Source organism: Engystomops pustulosus, chromosome 1, assembly GCF_040894005.1.
Source record: "Engystomops pustulosus chromosome 1, aEngPut4.maternal, whole genome shotgun sequence".
NCBI classification, from domain to species: domain Eukaryota; kingdom Metazoa; phylum Chordata; class Amphibia; order Anura; family Leptodactylidae; genus Engystomops; species Engystomops pustulosus.
The window spans coordinates 240,860,669-240,883,917 of NC_092411.1; positions in this window are offsets into that span (position 1 = coordinate 240,860,669).

Sequence of the window (23,249 nt, forward strand, 5' to 3'; positions counted from 1 at the left end):
CTGTCATTGCTACAAATTGGACAAAGTATGGGGATGCGGTAACTAAAACTGTCTAAGATGGACAGCACAAAGTTAGACTAGATATTCTAAAAGTGTGACACAAGTGTATCATGCTGAATGTAAGATCCAGTCTAACTTTGTCTCTACTATTAGATGTCTGGATTTAACAACCCCAGTTGTCAGTGACATATGTATTGTGTCTATAGTGACATATGTTACTGTTTATTCTTTTTTTTTGTAAAAAACAAGGGTATAAGAACATAAATGAAGAGCGTATCTTGCTGCCAGAGGGGACACACACCAGCATGCAAGTGTGCTTGGTTTACAACCCTTCATCCTGGTGGTAGATTTACTTTAACCTCTTTGCGCTCTATAACGTACTATAATGTCCTGGTGCTGCGGGGTGTGTATGAAGAGAGCTATCGGGCTGGGCTCTCTACATACATGGTATAATACAGCTTACACCCGCCTGTTATTTCCGTGGTCGGTGCTGGCACTGATTGCGGCAGTTAACCTGTTAAGTACGGTGGTCTAATCTGACCAAGGCAGCTAACATTGCTGCCTATGGGCGGCACCATCTTGGATGGCCAATCACCACTCCCTGTGACATCATCAGAGGCAATCTGTTGCCATGGAAGCCTACAGTCTCATGGAGATGGCTGGCAATTAGAGATCATCAGTAAAATTGCAATATAGTGCAATACAATACTATTGCAATATGAGCAATTAGACCATGCAGGGTTAAAATACCCTAGAGGGTCTGAAATAATAGTAAAAAAATATTTTAAAAAATATTTTAAACATTTTAAAAAAGTGAAAGTTTATATCCCTTTCCTAAGAACACAAATGTCCATATTTTCTCACCATTTTTCCATCCATGAATATTTGAATAAAAAGTGTTCAAACAATTATATAAATCCCACATTGATGTAAGTTATCACAGCAGCTTGTACCTTAAAAAATGACACCTTACGTAGGTCTGTACAACAAAGTGTGAAAAAGTTATTGGCAAAATGGCAAATATTTTTTTTGTACAAAAGATTTTAATGTTTTTTAATCTACTAGAACCTAATAAAACTTATATATCAACCCAAGGAATAAAGTGGAGCTGTCATTTGGAGAACAGAATGAAAGACGTAAAAACAGAGCCAACAAGAATATGGCGCAAATGTGTTTTTTTCTGTCAATTTCACTCTACTTGGAATTTTTTCTCAGCTTTCCAGTACATTGCATGGAATATTAAATGAGACCACTAAAGAGTACAATTTGTCCCAGAGATAAAAGGCTCTCGCACATCTTTGTAAATGTAAAAATTAAAAAAAAGCTATCAATTTTGGACTGAAGGGAGTAAAAAAACGGAAACACAAAAATGAAGAAGGGCTGAGTCCTGTAATGGCTAAGGTTACCACTGCTATAAGTTTAATAACAGAATAAAAAACTTTTTAAAATTATATATGAGGCAAGGATGATTAGGGAAAGGGAAAGTTGAATCAAAGGCTTGTAACTTTGTTTAATGTGGGAAAGCACACACATTTGTTTTTGTGTCTATGTATATGTGTCTATTACACAAACCTTTCTTATAGTCTTCGATATTGCAAAAATGAGTCCAAAATAAACAAGTATTTTATTGGCGTGTCAATATTTTATAACTTGATTTCAGTTCTACCTTTTCATTTCCTATTCTTTTCATATATTACATTTACATTCCAATTATTTTATTCCTCAGGTTTCCATCTTTAGCACTGACCCAATTTATTTATAGATGACGTTCTAATGAGAATTAAGAAAAGGTAAGGTTAAAGACACATAAATGTAATCCCCACTCGTCTCCAAATTAATTAGAATGGAGCTCATATCCCTTGTGTTTGTTGTACCTGAAATGATTAATTCATTTCTATTCTTTTACAGCAACATTAAAAATTGATAACCTTACAAACTGAATGCTACTAACAATAAATCATCTTTCTGGTAGTCAGTAATGCTGCTGTATTGATTTCAATGCCATGAATACTAATGTGTTTGTATTTGTAGAATGATCAAAGCACTTTGTTTTCATCAGATTTGTCAAATGTTAAAGACAATGTAGTATTGTAGACATGTGGGTGCATCAATTATCTTACTGACAGTAATTTATGATAAAGCCAAAACTGGAGAAAGAGTAAGCTGAAGATGACCAGGGGCATGCCATGACAACGAGATGAATGGGTAAAATGTAATAAAGCATAATAGCAATAAAACAATTGCCCTCATTGTAAAGCATTATCATTATAATTACTATGATTTGCTACTTTTAACTGTTAATTATAGGCATTGCTTTGTTTGTTTTTATCAAGTTTACACAAAATATGCTTTTTGCCTTTGACTTGCAGAGAAAAATATTGTTTATGAGCTATAAAAGTAGACCAGATTCAGCTGAGACTTTTAGCTTTTTGGTACACCGCTGTATAACGGTAATGAGCCACCCGAGTGCTTTCTCGCTTTCCTCACAGTATGGAAGGAGAAACAGGATCATGATACAAAAAGTCTTTCTACATTGTTTTTCTTTTTCATGCAATTCAATGTATAAATATAGTTTTTCTCGTGTGCCCTCGGTCTTACAAAATACAGTGGTTACCAGTGGAACGTCTAGTTCAGAGTCAAGATAAGTGTTAGTTTTAGAAGATAACATTATTTTAGGACCTTGTTATACGAATAGAGCAGATATATTGTGAACTTGTTGCTTCCAGCCACCAGATTGTAGCTTTTATTATTGTAATGTATGTTATACTTTTTCTTTCAGATACTCACAATATGAGTACATTGCAAGTAAAACAGCCTTGACACATTTGTCACTTAACCAACACATTCAAAGCTGCTGAAATTTAATACAGTAAATTATTGTTGCTAAAGATTGTGCATGGATATATGGATATTTCACATTTAATATTTATTAAACAAGAAATTGTTACATTTTATTAGGAGTAATATACAATGACATCTTAAATGTTTCACTTTATCTTTTGTGGTCTTCATCTATCATAGAATATTTAACAAAACTTTCTTATGCAAAGGAATTTTCTTTTGAATATTGAAATATTTATGACTTATCCATATTAGATTTTTTTGGATCCAATACCTGATGCTCCCACACATTACCTGCACTGGTGGCTTCAGGCCCATGATGTCATGTTCATCAGTCATATAGCGTGGTTGCTGTTCAGTCTCGTTACATTGAATTAATTTTTACTCTCCGGGGAAAATGAGGTATTTGGCATTAATAAAGTGGTTTTACCTTGATCTATATCAACTTGTGTGTATAAATTGGACGAACTAAAATGTGGGTCTTTTTTCATTCCACTAACTATGCAACTATGCAGCTTCAGGATAGTTGTATGCTCCCTTTTGAATTAGATTGCCTTGTTGATAAAATAAAGCACTATATATATATATATATATATATATATATATATATATATATATATGTATATATATTACAGTGGCAATAACAGTAATACACACACTTAAACATAGGAGAAATCAACAGCACTTAGTAAAGAAGACTATGACATATACATAATGGTGGCCTGCAAAGGCCATCTCCAAAAGAGTTTAGTTCCCTTCTTTACCCAAGACAAACATTACAGTATACTTACAGGAACGTTTGTCTTGGGTAAAGAAGTGAACTAACTCTTTTGGAGAGGGCCTTTGCAGGCCACCTTTAGTCTTCTTTACCAAGTGCTGTTGATTTCTCCTATTTGCATTTAACTAATTACTTAAAGATTGCCTTTATATAAGCCTGTATTTTAGTTGACCTATTCTGTTAAAATAATACGGATCAATGAAGACAGCAGAAATCATATGTACAGTAGAAACTAGTACATACACTGTATAAATAGACACATATGCATTTTTTCTCACTATCTGACATGAAATCAGAGTAAACCTGATAAATTTAGAATTATCAAAGTTATTTATATTTTCCAAATGGCATAATATTTGTAAAAGGCATTTCTATGACTTCATGAAAATCAGATTACTATGCCTTTAAAGAAATTGGGACAGCACAAATGATAGTGTCATGCCTTCTGAAAGGTTTATTGCTTCTGAGTTGACTAGAGACACTCCTCTGGATGCATTTGAAGGCACAACTGAAACACACTGCTTCTTTGTGTGACTTTGGGGGAAGCTCTATATCAGCCATGATATCAGGAAGAGATTTGTGGACTTATTTATTATAATTATTTGCGCTTACAAACAGGATAAGAATGTCCAACCAACATGCCAGGAGATAGATTCTGTGTCCCAGAGATGAACTTGCTTTTGTCCTCATTGTGCATATCAGCCCAAGAACAAAAGCAAAAGACCTTAAGAAGATGCTGGATGAATCTGGTAAAAATAATTTTCCTCAGTGAGATAAGTACTTGGGCTGAAAGGCCACTTCCATAGAAATATAAAAAGCTATTAATATTTGAAAATACACACAGGAACAAAGACTTTATTTACTGTAGATGTTTCCTTGGTCTACAAAAATGAATATTGAACTTTTTGGTCGTAATGACCATCATTTTGTTTGGAGGAAAAAGAGTGAAATGTGCAAGCCTGAGAACATCATCCCTGAAACACAGTGGTGGCGACATCATGCTACAGGGCTGTTTTGCTAGACTTCACAAAATAGATGGCATCGTGAGGAAAGAACATTATATGGCAATGCTGAAAGCTTGGATGCGTCAGCTTGGACGCAAATGAGTCTTCCAAAAGGACAATGATCTGAAGCTACTGCCAAACTGGTTACAAAGTGAATGTTTTGGACTGGCCATCACAAAGTCCTGATCTGTATCCTATTGAAAATGCATGGGCAAAGCTGAAAAGGAAGGTGCGAGCAAGGTGGGCTACAAACATGGCTCAGGTACACCAGTTCTGTTGGGAAAAAGGATTGGGCCCAAATGTCTTCCTTCTAACTATTGTGGGAAGCTTGTGGATTGATATTGAAGATGTTTCACCCAAGTCATAGAGTTTGAGGGCAACGGTACCAAATTCTAATGAAATGCACATAAACTTTTGACTTTGCAGAAAACATTAAAAATGCTTTGAAAATAATTATTTCTCCCTCACTATTCTGACATTTGCTAAATATTAATAATTTTGGTAATCAAAAACAGGAAAGGTTTGTCCTGATATCATGTCAGAAAAACATGATGTGCAGTTTTATATGGTGTAGGTAAACTTCTGGTTTCAGCTGTCATACATGTCTGCGTATGTGTGCCTACTGCTTTGTCATTGTTGAACACATGGTTGGTTTTCCTAGGGCTGGTCTACTGAAATCTTACAGGTCAGCATGTAAGAGAAATGCTCTAAAGATGTTTCCGATGTGACATTGTCATTTATAGTTCAAGATATTCTTTAATAATTCCTTTTGCAGATGTTGGATTACATATTAATCATATAAAACATTACAAATGTGTTTCCTGTGAAAATAAAATTACATCACAAATTCTTGAAAACCCATTTACTCTTCAACAAGAGCACTGGCGTAATTCAATATTGGAAATTAATCTTTCAGGGTGATTTGAGAGTTAGCAGTGTCAGTGATCATTGAAATGCAGGTGATGTCTTTTGAGGTCTTTAGGGAAGTCAGGATTCCATCATTTTACAACTAATTAAATAGCTTTTCTGCTGCTGTCTAATGGCCACATGTAGTGTTTTGGCACTTCAGGAAGGTGGAAAAGAACCATTTAGACACTGCTGTGTTGTGATAATTAGGTATTTTATGCCATGTTGACCCATTGCATAATGAGCTGATGCGGGACCAATTAAACCGAAAAACTAACAGCCCACATATTTATAAACAGATCCGCACATGGTGGACCTTATCTATCCATGTGCATGTTGATTTACAGATTTAAAATGTCCCAATAGAATCCAATGCTTTTCACTGGTCCATTTATTTTATTCAGCATGAGAAGTGTGCAAAGAAAGTAGGATTGCTATACAAGACATACACTATAAATGTTAAAATGTCTATCTATCTATCTATCTATCTATCTATTTATTACATTGTAGTTAGGTAGGTATAAAATATTGCAAATAAGTGCATAATACGTTCCATCATTAACTTATCTCCATGGATTCATTTGTCAGTGTTTTCTTATATCATGTGGCAATGTCTCAAGTTAAGTTGAGGATGGCTAAATCTATATATACTCTATGGCAGGGTTCCCCAAACTACATGAAACACATATAGGCCCGCGGACCGTTTCGATCCGGCCCCTTACGCTTGCCGGGCCCCTGCGGCCGGGCAGGGGCCTCCGTCCGTTCGGACAGGAAGCTCCTGCCCGTCACTGTATAGTGCTCGATGCGGCCGCAAACGGCCGCTCGAGCACTATTACTGGAGCGATGTGGCCGGAAGACAACCCTGGCACACATCGCTCCATGAACAAGGATGCGCGGCCGCGTGATGACGTCATCACGCGTCCGCGCACCATTTCCTGCCCGGACACGGCAAGAAGAAAGAAGACGCGCCGCGGGAGACTTAGGTGAGTACAGGATTTTTATTTTTTATTAAAAAAGGGCAGTAAAAAGATTGTGGTGGCCGGGGGCCAATAGTTAGTTATGAGGGGCAGTATAGGGAATAATTAATTATATGGGGCAGTATAGGAAATAATTAATTATGAGGGGTAGAATAGGAAATAATAAATTATTATGAGGGGCAGCTTAGGAAATAATTAATTATATGGGACAGCATAGGAAATAATTAATTATGAGGGGTAGAATAGGAAATAATTATAAGGGGCAGCATAGGAAATAATTAATTATGAGGGGCAGCATAGGAAATAATTAATTATGGGGGCAGCATAGGAAATAATTAATGGAGGGGGGCAGCATAGGAAATAATTAATTATGAGGGGCAGCATAGGAAATTATTAATTATGAGGGGCAGCATAGGAAATAATTATGAGGGGCAGCATAGGAAATATTTAATTATGAGGGGCAGTATAGGAAATAATTAATGGGGGGGCAGCATAGGAAATAATTAATTATGAGGGGCAGCATAGGAAATAATTAATTATGAGGGGCAGTATAGGAAATAATTAATGGGGGGGGCAGCATAGGAAATAATTAATTATGAGGGGCAGCATAGGAAATAATTAATTATGAGGGGCAGTATAGGAAGTAATTAATGGTGGGGGCAGCATAGGAAATAATGATGAGGTGCAGCATAGGAAATAATTAATGGTGGGGGCAGCATAGGAAATAATTAATTATGAGGGGCAGCATAGGAAATAATTAATTATGAGGGGCAGTATAGGAAGTAAATAATGGTGGGGGCAGCATAGGAAATAATTAATGGTGGGGGCAGCATAGGAAATAATTAATGGTGGGGGTATAGGAAAATAATTAATTATGAGGGGCAGTCTAGTAATTAATAGGGCGAGGCATATTCAATAATTAATGGAGAGGGGTCCCAGTATATTAATTAATTGGCCCAATTAATTCATTAATTTGGCCAATATATAAAATAGTTCACAAGGGGGTGCAGTTTATTAAATAATTAATTGAGGGGAGTATCAGTGTATTATGGATGCGGTCACATGTACCGCTATTTATTTTTAAACTTTAGTCCGGCTCTCCAACGGTCTGAGAGGGACAGTGAACGGCCCCCTATGTAAAAAGTTTGGGGACCCCTGCTCTATGGGTATAATTTATCTTTTGCTTCCTTTGTTGTTTTTAAGCCTTTTTGCTGTGTAATGGCTGTTTTGCACCTATTTTGAGCATTCTTGGAATCTAGTCAGCCCCATATATAGAGCTATATACTCTGTATTCTCATACACCCTTGAAGAAGCCACAGGGCAAGGTGGCGGAACGCGTGGGGAGCCAGCCCCCCCTCCTGTTATCCCGGTGATATATTTTCATTTATTTAGCCATTATACTGCATATAGAGCTTTGATTGTATTTACTATTGCTTGACATATTAGGAAGTTGATTATATCGTGTGGGTATTACAGGGGAGAGGGTTTTTTTTAGCAACCACTGCTTATTTTTGCACATATCTACGTGGCTGCTATTGTAATCCTTGCATCATTTTGCACAGATTTGATTGATTACATAGGACATGAACTTGCACATGTTGGTGCTTTTAAATGTTTTTAACTTGTCTGTAGTATGAATTTAAATAAAGAAATCTAATATTTTTTAAAAAACTATATATTGAGTCGGTACCTTTAACATGTCACTCTGTTTGTTTGTACTGAAGAGCGTTCTTGGAATGTTATGCCTCAATTCGCCATGTGTTGTTGTGCCTCTTTCCAGATGTTTGCCCCCAATTATTATACTATTGTGCCTATATGAGCGCAAATAATTGCGCAATAACATACCAGTCTTCAGCATTCATAGGAAAGACAATGGTTTGATTTGCACAGCAAATTGCACCTTTTTAGAAATTTGCACTTAATAGGGTGCAAAAAACCCTGCATTTGACAAAGAGCCAAAATGACAAAGATAAATGAGGTGCAAAAATAGACTCACAAAAGAACGCTAAAAGAGTTAAGAGAAGGGGGAAATAACATAAATGAACCCCTATATGTGTTTTATTTATTTGGTAGATATATTTTAACAACATTTTTCATCCAAATCTATGTATTATTAGACTCTAATTAAAGAGAACCCGTCATGCAAAATAACCCCTCTAAACTAAATATATTTTCATAAACTGCCATTAGATAGCATTGCCTCTATCCCTTCATTGTCCCTCTACATGCCTGTAAACCTAAGCAATGAGGTCCTAAAGCTGTATGCAAATGACCTGTGAAATATCCAATGAAGCATTAGCATATTCAAGCTGTCCACTCTATTCATGAGTGGGAGGTACAGACACACCCCCAGTGCTTGACTGACAGCCTGTATAATGGTGTGAGCCTGTATAATGATGTGATGGCTCCATGTGCTTCCTAGTGCTGGTGGCCACGCCCCCTGCAGCCTGTGTGTGCATGTGTGTGTGTGTATAGGAAAGATACAGCAGCTCCAGGCAGCCATGTTATAGCAGAACATGTCAGATTCATGTGTAGCTGATGTCTGTGTCTCTCACCTGTATATTAGGAGGATGCAGCATGTCAGCAGATGCAGCACTCACACTAGCCATGCTTTACTATACATTACACACAGACATGAGCAGGGGGAGGAGAGGGGAGGGGTAACAGCGGTGACATCACTGCCTCTGACCATGTGACCAGCCTCATTTACATGATAAAGAAAAGATGATTTTATAATGATTAATGTATGAAATAACTAGATAAAGGCTGGGATGGGATCCTTGTGAGCTGCTCCAACAGGAAGAGGTGACAGGACTAGTGACACAGACATGATGGCAGGTGTCCTTTAAATACTTCCCAGTATTTGGGTTAGTTTATGCTAGGACATTTGCCAAGTTTAGAGGTATATTTTGGTACACAGTATTGCTAAAGACCATTTAAACCATGTAACCTTTTTCCAAAAGCCCCCATTATCTCATGCAAAGCCACGCTGCTTTTCTCTTTGGGTCAAAATATGTCCCAAAAGTGAATAAAAACACTTCACAATACAGTTTGTAAAATGAGGTAGTCCCCATGTTACAAACACGATAGATTCTATCGGTTTGTTCTCAAGCTGAATTTGTATGTAAGTCGAAATTGGTATATTTTGTAGGTGTAACCTCGAAGTGTTTTATTTGACTCAGTGACAGTAGAATTTAAACATTTTCGGTTTTCAAGGGATCAAGGATTCACGCTAAAAGTTCATTGCAAACACCTTTTGATAACTCTTAAATTAACTACTGCAGCCTGGGACTAAAGTTCAGTAAATTACAAGCTTCTAGAGAGCTTCAGCAGGGGTCACAGTGGGAGAGGTCCATCTGTAGCCAGGAGTCATCTGTAGGTCAAGTGTCTGTAAGTCAGGAACTGCCTGTAATTTTAAACTTTTTATCATGTTAAGACCAGCACGTAAATAGGCATTATGCAAATTTATTGCTGTGACTAGTGCATTTTAGATTTAAATACCCTAAAGTAGTACTTCTACTGAACAGAATTGACAAATTCAACCTGATCTGGCTTCCATAGGATCTGGCTTCCATAGGATGCCTATTGGCTCTGCAGCTCAGTTCTCTAAGGTGTCTATCCATTAGAAGTTAGGCTTTATTGCTTCCTTTTAGGATCTCTAACCGGGAGTACTTGGTTTATTCCCCTTACCTCCCTTTTGTGTCTTTTCTCTTGTCTTTTGTGCAATTGTTACACATTGTTTGACTGACACATCTACATAACATCTCCTGATTTTCATGGAGTTGCACTCTTAAGAAATGTTTTTGTCTCTGTCAATTAAAAATACCATTTGTATTTGTATTCTTATCCAGTATTTGAAGTCACAGTGGAGCAACTATGCCATGCCATAGTCTTGATTGTAGTAACGTTCCTCTCAATCTGATGGTCATTATGTCATGTTAGTGACCAGAATTACACACATACCAACTACATCCAGTCACTGGGCTGGTACCAAATCACAGGTGAGTGTGAGAATTTAATCTGCTGGGTCTGGTTGCTTACAAACACAAGAATGAGACCTCAGGTGATGACCTGGAAGGTGTCAATCACTGAGAGGGGAGCATTACTACAATGACTCTGTCACCCCTGACATGGAAGCGTAACTCTCCAATAACTTTAGACACCCAACTTTAGGGGAATCAATATCAAAATACTTATGGTCATATGGGTAATGCTCACTCTTGTACTAGTTATTGCAATCAACTAATTCAAATAATTCTTAAAGGGAACCTATAAACTGAAATTGACCTAAAACACAATAGCAGTTTGTTGACAAACAGCTTAGCACCTTCCAGATTGTGTTTGTTTCAATTCAGTGTGGTGGCAAGATCCAGAAAATAGACTTTGAAGTGAGATATTGGTAAATTGGTTGTATAAAGTCACAGAGGTGGAGAGTTGAGCAATTAAGTAAAGCTTTCCCATCTTAGAACCGGCAACTGATGTTCATGGATGGATGGACTCATGGGCATTAATTACAGCAGAAGGGGGGCATTATCAGAAGGGGAGAGCACGACTTCAGTGCTTAATTCTCTACCTTATTATAACCAATTCACATCTCACTTCAAAGTTAACTTTGCCAATAATGTCACAACAGAGGTCCTTTGATGATTAGAAGCTGCTTCACAATATATCTGTAGTGGTTAATTAGATCAATTTCTACTGACAGGTTCCCTTTAATTTTTTTTAATTAGTGGTATACAAAAACTTTTTGTGTTGTAACTGGACAGAACATTTAATTCGTTTAGCACACATCCCATACTTGAGCATATATAGCAGAATATAAAGCTTTGTGTACATGATATGAACACTCTGCTTTTATGTCTAATCATATTTTACTTAGTCTTGAAGGATTGCTTAAAGTATAGTTGCATTATAAGAGAGAAATATATTTTTTACAAATACCTTTATAAATGTTTGGAACGAAAAAAAAATAGGCACTTGATATTAATAGCAGTAACAATGATTATTGAAGCCAAAGCTTCACTCCAGTAACTATTTGCTTCAGGACATATTAAATGTGGACTCTAAACCATCTGTGTATATTTCCTACATGACCTTTTAAATTCTTCTCTTTGTCTTCATTGTTTCCTTGCCAAACCAAGATAAGCATATCATCTATAATAATGTATGAATTAAATATAAAAGAGCTGCCACTGCTAAGATTTGGCTGACATAAATATCCATAGCTGCACCTAAGCAGTACTGTAAAACCCGTACAGTCTACAAAATAAGGACAGACAATGCATAAGCAAAGTGACCTTTTCAAATAATGCATTTTCTTCCGAATACCTTTTCATAACAGCCAGGTTTTAGAGGAAAAAGATGCATAACGGAGATTGTCTGTATAATTCGGAACCATCTGCTCGAAATGTGCAAAGGGGGCATGTGTAATGCATATTAAATGGTATTGCTCGACAACATACTCATTAATTGAGGCAATCACCTGATGTGGTACCTAATGGCCAGAAGTATAACTATGGGTCATTACCGCTTTTGTGTAAGCTATTAAACCTGATTTCAATCAATTTAAAGTTCACTGTTACTATCACATCTGTTTATATGTATAAAGCTTCTAAAAGGCATCTAAAAAGATTATAAACTAACTTCCTAAACAGAAAAACAGACACCCAATTTTTTATTAGCTTGTATGGCTTTATCCAAGGTCCTGAAATTAAGAGCAGTAAAGAGAGCCACACTTAAAGAGAACCTGTTAACCCCCAAAACTAAATATATTTTCATAACCTTATAAAGCATTGCTCCTATCCTTACATTGTCCCTCTACATGCCTATAAACTCAAACTATCAGGTCCAAAGCTGTATGCAAATAACTTGAGAGAGGTCCAATGAATAATTATCATATTCAGTGGTCCAATCATAAGTGGGAGGTACAGCCACAACCCCAGTGCTTTGCGGAATAATGAAGTGACACTCCTGGTGCTGGCTCCTTTATGTGCTTTCTGGTGCTGGTGCCCCCTGCAGCCTGTGTGTGTATGAGATACTCCTATATACATGAGTAACAGCCTGTATAATGATGTGACACTCCTGGTGCTGGCTCCTCTATATGTTTCCTGGTGCTGGTGGCCACGCCTCCTGCAGCCTGTGTGTATGAGATGTTCCTATATACATGACTGACATCCTGTATAATGATGTGACAGTCCTGGTGCTGGCTGCTCTTTGTGCTTCCTGGTGCTGTCCCCCCTGCAGCCTCTGTGGGTATAAGTAACTCCTATTCACATGATTGACATCCTGTATAATGAAGTGACACTCCTGAAGCTGGCTCCTCTATGTGCTTCCTGGTACTGGTGCCTCCTGCACCCTGTGTGTGTATGAGATACTCTTATACACATGACTGACATCCTGTATAATGAAGTGACACTCCTTGTGCTGGCTCCTCTTTGTGCTTTCTGATGCTAGCTGTCACTCCCTCTGCATCCTGTGTGTATGAGATGTTCCTATATACATGACTGACATCCTGTATAATGATGTGACAGTCCTGGCTGCTCTTTGTGCTTCCTGGTGCTGTCACCCCCTGCAGCCTCTGTGGGTATAAGTAACTCCTATACACATGATTGACATCCTGTATAATGAAGTGACACTCCTGAAGCTGGCTCCTATACGTGCTTCCTGGTACTGGTGCCTCCTGCACCCTGTGTGTGTATGAGATACTCCTATACACATGACTGACACCCTGTATAATGATGTGACACTCCTGGTGCTGGACGTGCCTTCTGGTTCTTGGCGGCCAAGCCTCCTGCTCCTTGTGCGTGTATGAGATACTCCTATACACATGACTCACACCCTGTATAATGATGTGACACTCCTGGTGCTGGCTCCTCTATGTGATTCCTGGTTTTTGTGGCCCCTGCAGCCTGTGTGTATGCGATACCCCTTTAACAATGATTGAAACCCTGTATAATCATGTGACAATCTTGGTGCTGGCTCCTCTTTGTGCTTCCTAATGCTGGTTGCTACACCCTCTGTAGCCTGTGTGTGTATGAGATACTCCTATACACATGACTGACACCCTGTATAATGATGTGACACTCCTAGTGCTGGATGTGCTTCCTGGTTCCTGCCGTCCGAGCCTCCTGCTCCTTGTGCGTGTATGAGATACTCCTATACACATGTCTGACAAACTGTATAATGATGTGACACTTCTGGTGCTGGATGTGCTTCCTGGTTCCTGGCAGCCAAGCCTCCTGCTCCTTGTGTGTGTATGAGATACTCCTATACACATGACTGACAGCCTGTATAATGATGTGACTATTCTGGTGCTGGCTGCCTCTATGTGCTTCCTGGTTCCTGACAGCAATGCCCCCTGAAGCCTGTGTGTGTGAGAAATACAATTGCTATAGGATGCAGTCATGTGTATAGCAGAGAAAGTCAGGTACTTGTGTAGCTGATGTCTGTGTCTCGGACATGTCTATGGGAGAGTGTCAGCAGATAAAACACAAGCACTAGCCATGCTTTAATGTATATTATACACAGACATGAGCAGGGGTAGGAGAGGGGAGGGGTAACAGATGACATCACTTTCTCCTTCAATGCCTCATTTACATAATAAAGAAAATATGATTTAAAAAGATAAATGTATGAATTGCCTAGATAAAGGCTAGGATGGAATCCTTGTGAGCTGCTCCAACAGGTAGTGGTGACAGAAGTGGTTACAGAGACCTGATGATAGATGTCCTTTATCCTCTTAGGGGCCGCCCATACAAATTTCTCTGTTGGTCACTAAGGGGCATTAGGCTAGCCCAACGGGTTTCTTCATGAGCCTGCTCTAAAAGTCTGGATCAGAACTCTGTTTCAATCTTGCTATCAACCCGTTATATTCTGCTGTCAATGTAGTGTATGTACCTGTATCTCTAGAAGGGTGTTGTCTTCACTTCCAGGCCTATGCGTTTTAGGTGTGTACTACACCCTTACACAGTATACACAGTATGCCATGACTAAGGGTGTAGTACACACCTGAAATGCGTAGGCTCCGTTATTTCCATATGAATTGTACTAGGTTACATTTTTCGGATTTTGGATAATAAAGACAAGAAGTTTTAAGAAATTATCTGTGCCAGAGTGATACAAGAAATCCGTTTTCCATGTTATGTCAACGTCAAGGTCCGGATGCACTCCTGGAGCATGAGTAAGGATGCAGGTGAGCGGCTAACTTTCTTTTTTGTCTTTCGACAGATAAATAGGCTGACACTTCTATTGCAATCCAGTGCATTAGTATGAACTAGTGTTCACATAATCACTAGTTCATATACAAGCATTGTGAAAACAAAAAAAGTACAAAAAACACAAAAAATAAAAAATAAATAAAAAATAAAAATAAGATTCATAAGAATGTCCCAAAAGCCCCTAACACATATAAAACCGTGATTCACTAAGGTTGTGCGTCCAATTTCCTGCATGTGTTGCGTCTGCGCTGAGATCCACCGGAGTTGAGCATCTTCTTCCTGGTGCATTTGAGTGCTTCATCTTGGGACACAATTCCGTTTTTAAATTCCGCAGTTTGTCCGAATCCGTCGGGTTGTCAAACGGCCTGCCACAATCTGATCGCGTGCGCCCTTAGTAAATTAGCCCCATAAGTTATCACCGGTCCCAAAATTCATAACACAATGGAATAGCAGCGGTACTGGCACTACCCACATGCACCTTAAAGTCTTGGGCGTGATGGGACCGTTTGGAGGAAAGATGACTGGCAGTATACTGCAGGGATGTGAAGACTATAGTGGTGCTCAACGTAGAAGGGCAGTAGTCACAGATGAAAGAAGAAGAGAAACAGTCGCGGCACTCACCAATGCAGTCTTCAAATTTTATTCACAGACCAGAGGCTAGAGAAAGCGCTACTCAGCGCGAAACGGCCCGTTGCCTTGCCGCATGTCGGCACCCTGTATTACCTGCATATCTGTGAATAAAATTTGAAGACTGCATTGGTGAGTGCCAAAATTCATAATCTATAAAAATATAAAAACGGTTATTCCCGGTGTTGGACTTCATAACAGAAAAATGCGCTCAAATGTCTGAGTCACCCTTTTGCAACACATAAATATTGTATTAAAAACTGATCTAAAGATCTCACAGTCCCGAAAATGGTAGAAAAAAATTACTCCTTAGCCAACTCAGTAAAAAAGTTATTGGAGTCAGAATATGGTAAAAGTAATAACTTTTTATGGTACAAAAAAGTTTTAATATTTGGAATAATCCAAAAAAAAACCTGTGTAAATTTGGTATCCCTGTGATCGTACCAAACCAAAGAGGATATAAGAGATGCTATTTGTGACAAGAAACGTGATGGAAAAGCAATGTTACCTCAACATGCGATCGCAGGTGGAGCCTTTGGATTGTGCTTCAAAATGCAACCAAAATGCCACGTGTGAACGTGGTCTCAGGAACCTCTAAATACGTCACGGCACCTGAAAACTATCCTGACCTATAAAAGCTCAATGGCTTCCCTTCTGCGTCCGCCATGTACCCTGACAGTGGGTCACATCTGCATATGGGGTGTCATTTTACTCAGGAAAAAATGCCCAATATATTCCTAGCTGCAATTTCTACTTTTATTCAGTTAATGTGGGTAAATTTTGCAGATAAATGAAAGTATTAATGATAAATATTAGTGAATTGCAAATCAAACTTTCATTTAGTTTGAAGCTCTGTAAAATACATAAAGTGTTAACAAGCTTCCTACCTGCTGTATTGAATAGTTTGAGGGGTGAAGTTATTAGAACGGGGTGATATGTGGGGGTTTCTATTAACAGAACTTGTCCCTAAAATGGTCCCTAAAATAATTTATTTTAAAATTTTCTTAAAAATTTGAGAGAATGTGATCTTTCTAGCATTGTAATAAAACAAAAGGACACATCTAAAATTATGCCAACACAAAGTTGAGATATGGTAAATGTTAGTAACTAATTTGGGTAGTGGCTAGTTTGAAAAACAGAACATTTTGAAGTTTGAAAATAGCACATTTACCTAGTACCTCATAAATAAATTCAAAATTTCCTACTAACTTGAAGTATAAAATGTTCCAGGAAAACAAACTCAAAAACATTTTAAACAATTTAAACGAAAAGTTAAAGCATTTAAAGGTATAACAGGATAAATTGACACACGCTGGTTTTGAAAAATAGACCTTGGTTATCAAGGCACAAATGGGCTTGGTCACTATGGGGTTTAAAATAACTCACCCAAAATAAATACTTCATTACAAAACTATAATTAAAAAGCCTTGCCCTTTTTCCTAAATGGTTATTTTCCATGGCAGCAATGTTAAAAAAAAAAATCAGTTTGGAAATTATATGCAAATTATATGATATTAGTCCAATCACACTAAGTGAGTACTGCATATTAATTTTTTTTTGCTTTACCTTGCCTCCTGCTTTCTGATTGACAGGTCTCACTGCTAGGACATGCTGGTGTGTGAAACATTGAGAAAGAGCTCTGTTACATCATTGGGCACTTCATGTAATGTAACCATGGTGATGTCATCTGAGGTCATTTACCCATTACTCAGTCTCCCCCATGTATGTATCTGATTACATGAAATCACAGCATATAATCATTGAGGATGGAGAGGAGTAGAAGTCCATGGAGGATTGTTGTTTTCTCATGTGATCAGATACATACGTGAGCTAGATTGCAAATGTAACGGAGTAAAGGACCTTAGATGACATCCCCCTGATCAGATGACATTAAATGCTGAATTCTGAAAATAGGCATGAAACATGGGAAGGAGTAGATGGATGGGGTCGACCAAAGAAGATATACTCCCTCTGATGCCAGGTAATATGACATCAAGTTGATTTATGGGGATGTAAGGGAAACAATTTTTAGCTAAAAGAAAGGTGCTAGTTAGTTAATGGAGCTCTATGAGAACCTGTCAATAGCTGTATTTGTGAAAATGTGGTGGCAGGTTCCCTTTAATAGACAAAATTGTGTGATGTTTATGCAGTGCTTCTCCCTCACCTGAAAGGGTTTGTACCATGTTCGATTGTTGTGAAAAAGGAAGCGATTGGGCTCAATTCACTGAGGGAGATAACAATACAACTCTTCTTTATATTAGAGAAAACTCCATGCAACAATTTTTATATAATCTCAAGCAAGATCAACGTGGTTCAATGTGAAGCATCTTCTTAATCATGATCCAAGCCACACATAAAATGCACTCCATTTTAAAACATCCATTTGCTATGTAATCCATTGAGCATTACTCTGGATCACATGATAATACGTCACATGTAGGAGTACCTTAACACTTCATAAACCAGCGCATCACACGAAGCAAGACAGGGTAACATATGTGTAAAACCAAAAGAGATACATTTTATACAACAGAACTAAATAAATATATAGGGGTTTATTCAGTGAACTCCGAGGACCGGGTAAGTAAATGTGCCCCACAATGTATTATTCATAGAAAAAGGAGCTTAAATGTATGGACACATATATGGAAGTTGACATAACCCGGAATGTGATGTAATCATATAATTATTCACACATAATTTCACATGGATGTACATATTGTCTAAAAAATGAATAATAATCTACAATGAATAAACAGGAATGATCAATGTAATATATCCATGAATCACATGATCAAACTTTGTGTTTATTTATGTGTACTATTTTCCCGTACCCATAGAAAACTGCCTTTTCCCCTTAGATCTTCCTTAGTTTATTAAAATAAGATCTGTCCTTTTACTCAGACCTGAAGGCCCCCTACTCCCTAATGTGAAAATCTTAAGTGTTTGTCAATGAATTAATTTACGTTTCATATCTCCCCCTCTAATATCGTCTGTTTTTTATAAACTTCTCAAAAATGTCTAAAAATAGCTGAAACATTCACAGATTGGTTAATTATATCATAAATATGACGTTGTATCCTTACTTTTAATGGTCTGCAGTAGGTCTCACATACTGTTTTTTACAAATCTAGCAATGTATTGCAATTAATGTAGGATTTGATGGTATATCTATTATTTGTTGCCAAAAAAACTAAAGGTAATTCTTGTAGATATATATAAAAAAGCTTTGCATTGTCTATGACTGCATTTATGGTTACCCAAGAAAGATAACTTATTGTTACCCCATAGTATGTGGAATATAGGAACTTTGTACAACCACATTAATCGATAAATAATTTACGGGGACATTGGCTGGTATTTGCAGCAACTACAATTTGCCTAATGTATTCTGCATCTACAGATAACAAACACTCAATTCCATTGTCTGAACAGTGTGCGTTCAGTTCAGTGTATCTGTACATATTGGCCCCCCATTTATTGCCAGTTTTGTGTCTGACATTGCACGTTCTTTTCAGTGCAAACTGCTTGCACAGGTATTTAGAAAGTGTCTATATTTGTGTCACTATACCCGAAGTGACACAAAATTCTGCACTGAAAGGGGTGTCCCGCTACACATTTGTACTGTGCACCACATATATCTTGCACATTTATCCAACAGAATTGTGTTGCATGCTGTATGTTAAACTTGGACCAAAAAATAGTCGTAGCAGTGCGCCAAATTACCAGATTCATTAAGAATGTGCACCACAATTCATGAATTTGGCTCACCCTGCACACTACACAGGCTAACTACATATCATTTGCTACTATTTCAAAGCTTTTATGCCACTGCTGTGGCCCGATGAATATCTTCCTATGTCTTACGTTTACAATAAATGCCATATTGCAATGATAGATTTATTCTACAAACGTATGCATGGTTACTTATGAAAACAATTGATATTAAATGGGATCTATGGAGGCTCTTTCAAGGTTTCCATCATTTGGTTAATAATATTATCTTGAATATTTGCTAAATGTTTATGAGAAAGATTAAGCAGGAAATGAATAACAGCCAACAGTATATGGTAATATAGACAATTACACATCAGAGAAGAATCCTAATATTGATGTACTGTGGATGCACTTAGCAAGTATCTCCCCTTGTGAGCGGGTGCCAGGTCTATTAAAAAGGAACATGTCACATTGAACATGCAGTCTAATCTGCAGGCTGCGTGTTATTGATCCAGAAGAGCAGATTGAGATGTATTTGTAGATGTCATATTTGTTTCATTTACACCTCATTTAGAGTTTCGGAGTTCAGTAGACAGTCCTACTGAAGACATAGGGGGTCATTTACTAAGGGCCCGATTCGCGGTTTCCCGACGTGTTACCCTAATATTTTCGATTTGCACCGATTTTCCCTGAATTGCCCCGGGATTTTGGTGCACGTGATCGGATTGTGGCACATCAGCGCTGGCATGCACGGATTCGGAAAAACCGCCGCATTTAAAAAAAAAATGTGTTGCGAAAATTGCACTTACCTTCACTCAGCTCGGCTCGGTGTATTCCAGTGCGTTCCAATGCTCTTCAGCGCAGCAGCGACATCTGGTAGACGTCGGAGGAACTGCCTTAATAAATCCCGTCCGGACCTGAATCCAGCGCAGAGAACGCGCCGCTGGATCGCGAATGGGCCGGGTAAGTAAATCTGCCCCATAGATATTGATCGGGTACAAGAGCATGAAAACTGGCTGCCATGTATTGTTTGCATCAAGGTTTGTGAGATGATGTCATAAACTAGTTGGATATATAGGATACATATAAAATGATGTCTTGGATGTAGGTTTATAAACCTACCAGCCATAACAATAACTGACTACAATTTATTACCTCTATGCAGTGGAATCTCACAGTGAGTAGCAGGTATTACAGAGTAGGGAGATGGTAAGGATCTTAGTGACTTTGATAAGGGTCAAATTGTTATGGTTTATGGACTAGACGGGGTCATTAAAGAAATGACAAGTAATATGGGGTATTTATGGCTTGGCCATCTTCGCCAATCTCACAGAGATGGACATATTGTAGAAAAAATTGCTACAACACTGAATTCTATGTCTGTTAGTCTATGTTAGAAGTCACAACACAGTAAAATGTAATGTCCATAGGGTTTTTTGAAATGTAGCTTAATATGTGGAAAGTTTTAAAAGTTGTAATGTTAAGGCTGATAGTGTATGTATATCTTACGATCAGTGAAATGACTAACATACGGTACAAGTAATAAAAATACTTTTTGAAGGAAATATTAATTAATATGTAGCAAACTTCTGCAGGCTGGAGCTGGCTTCTACCAGTATAACTGTTATGATTATTCATTTTCTTTGTAAAAATATCTCTTTTATAATCTTGAGGGGAAAAAATCCTTACAATATTTTTAGACCTTTAATACAAGGTTTAATAATTTAGCAACAACCCTTTTTCAATATATGTATATATATATATATATATATATATATATATATATATATATATATATATATATATATATATACACACTGGCCACTTTATTAGGTACACCTGTCCAACTGCTCGTTAACACTTAATTTCTATTCAGCCAATCACATGGCGGCAACTCAGTGCATTTAGGCATGTAGACATGGTCAAGACAATCTCCTGCAGTTCAAACCGAGCATCAGTATGGGGAAGAAAGGTGATTTGAGTGCCTTTGAACGTGGCATGGTTGTTGGTGCCAGAAGGGCTGGTCTGAGTATTTCAGAAACTGCTGATCTACTGGGATTTTCACGCACAACCATCTCTAGGGTTTACAGAGAATGGTCCGAAAAAGAAAAAACATCCAGTGAGCGGCAGTTCTGTGGGCGGAAATGCCTTGTTGATGCCAGAGGTCAGAGGAGAATAGGCAGACTGGTTCGAGCTGATAGAAAGGCAACAGTGACTCAAATCGCCACCCATTACAACCAAGGTAGGCAGAAGAGCATCTCTGAATGCACAGTACGTCGAACTTTGAGGCAGATGGGCTACAGCAGCAGAAGACCACACCGGGTGCCACTCCTTTTAGCTAAGAACAGGAAACTGAGGCTACAATTTGCACAAGCTCATCGAAATTGGACAGTAGAAGATTGGAAAAACGTTGCCTGGTCTGATGAGTCTCGATTTCTGCTGCGACATTCGGATGGTAGGGTCAGAATTTGGTGTCAAAAACATGAAAGCATGGATCCATCCTGCCTTCTATCAACGGTTCAGGCTGGTGGTGGTGGTGTTATGGTGTGGGGAATATTTTCTTGGCACTCTTTGGGCCCCTTGGTACCAATTGAGCATCGTTGCAACGCCACAGCCTACCTGAGTATTGTTGCTGACCATGTCCATCCCTTTAATGTACCACAATGTACCCAACATCTGATGGCTACTTTCAGCAGGATAATGCGCCATGTCATAAAGCTGGAATCATCTCAGACTGGTTTCTTGAACATGACACTGTACTCAAATGTCACTGTACTCAAATGTCACTGAACATGTCACTGTACTCAAATGGCCTCCACAGTCACCAGATCTCAATCCAATAGAGCATCTTTGGGATGTGGTGGAACGGGAGATTCGCATCATGGATGTGCAGCCGACAAATCTGCAGCAACTGTGTGATGCCATCATGTCAATATGGACCAAAATCTCTGAGGAGCTTCCAGCACCTTGTTGAATATATGCCACGAAGAATTGAGGCAGTTCTGAAGGCAAAAGGGGGTCCAACCCGTTACTAGCATGGTGTACCTAATAAAGTGGCCGGTGAGTGTATATATATATATATATATATATATATATATATATATACATTGACTATGAGTACAGTGTATCATGACAATGTATATTTTTGCAGGATACCATTATATTGATGTACAAAATCGAAATATTTAACTAATACTAAAGTGACGATCACTGCCTGAAATTACTGATGTAGAAATGTATTATTCATATAGCACATTAAGGCTCAATTTTTGGCAGCCAATTCTCCAGTGTTTTCATGGCAACCACTCTTAGCACATCCTTGTATTCATCATGGCGACATGCTAATTGGTTGCTAAAGAAACCATTGTGATTGTGTTATCTGAAACCAGTTATTCCATTTATTGAAGTAAATAAATATTCTGGGTAAAAATGGCTCAAAGGAGCAATTGTTGATTTATGAAGAATATAGAATTTAAAAAAATGTAATACAAAGTTATCCACAATTATAGCGGAAAATGGAAAAAGCAAAGTACTTTTCATCTCACCTGTTGCAGTCTTTTTACCATATTGAACACAGAAAAAGCTGGTCCGTTATCTATGAAAAATAACACCAAAGACTAAACACAGAAGAGATCCAGAAAAAAATGATTAGGACTAGAGATGAGCGAACATACTCGTCCGAGCTTGATGCTCGTTCGAGCATTAGCGTACTCGAAACTGCTCGTTGATCGGACGAATACTTCGCCCGCTCGAGAAAATGGCAGCTCCCGCCGTTTTGCTTTTTGGCGGCCAGAAACAGAGCCAATCACAAGCCAGGAGACTCTGCACTCCACCCAGCATGACGTGGTACCCTTACACATCGATAGCAGTGGTTGGCTGGCCAGATCAGGTGACCCTGGGATAGACTAGCCGCTGCCCGCGCTGCTCGGATCATTCTGTGTCTGGATGCCGCTAGGGAGAGAGCTGCTGCTGGTCAGGGAAAGCGTTAGGGTGTTCTATTAGAATAGTGTTAGGCAGGAGTGATTCTACAAGAACCCAACAGCCCTTCTTAGGGCTACAATAACGTTATACTTTTTTTTTTTTTGTTTGCTTGTGGCTGGGCTTGCTGGCAGCTAGTACCATATTGTGAGGAATTTGCAGGGGGACTTGCTACCGTTGTGTTTAGCTCTTAGTGACACACATA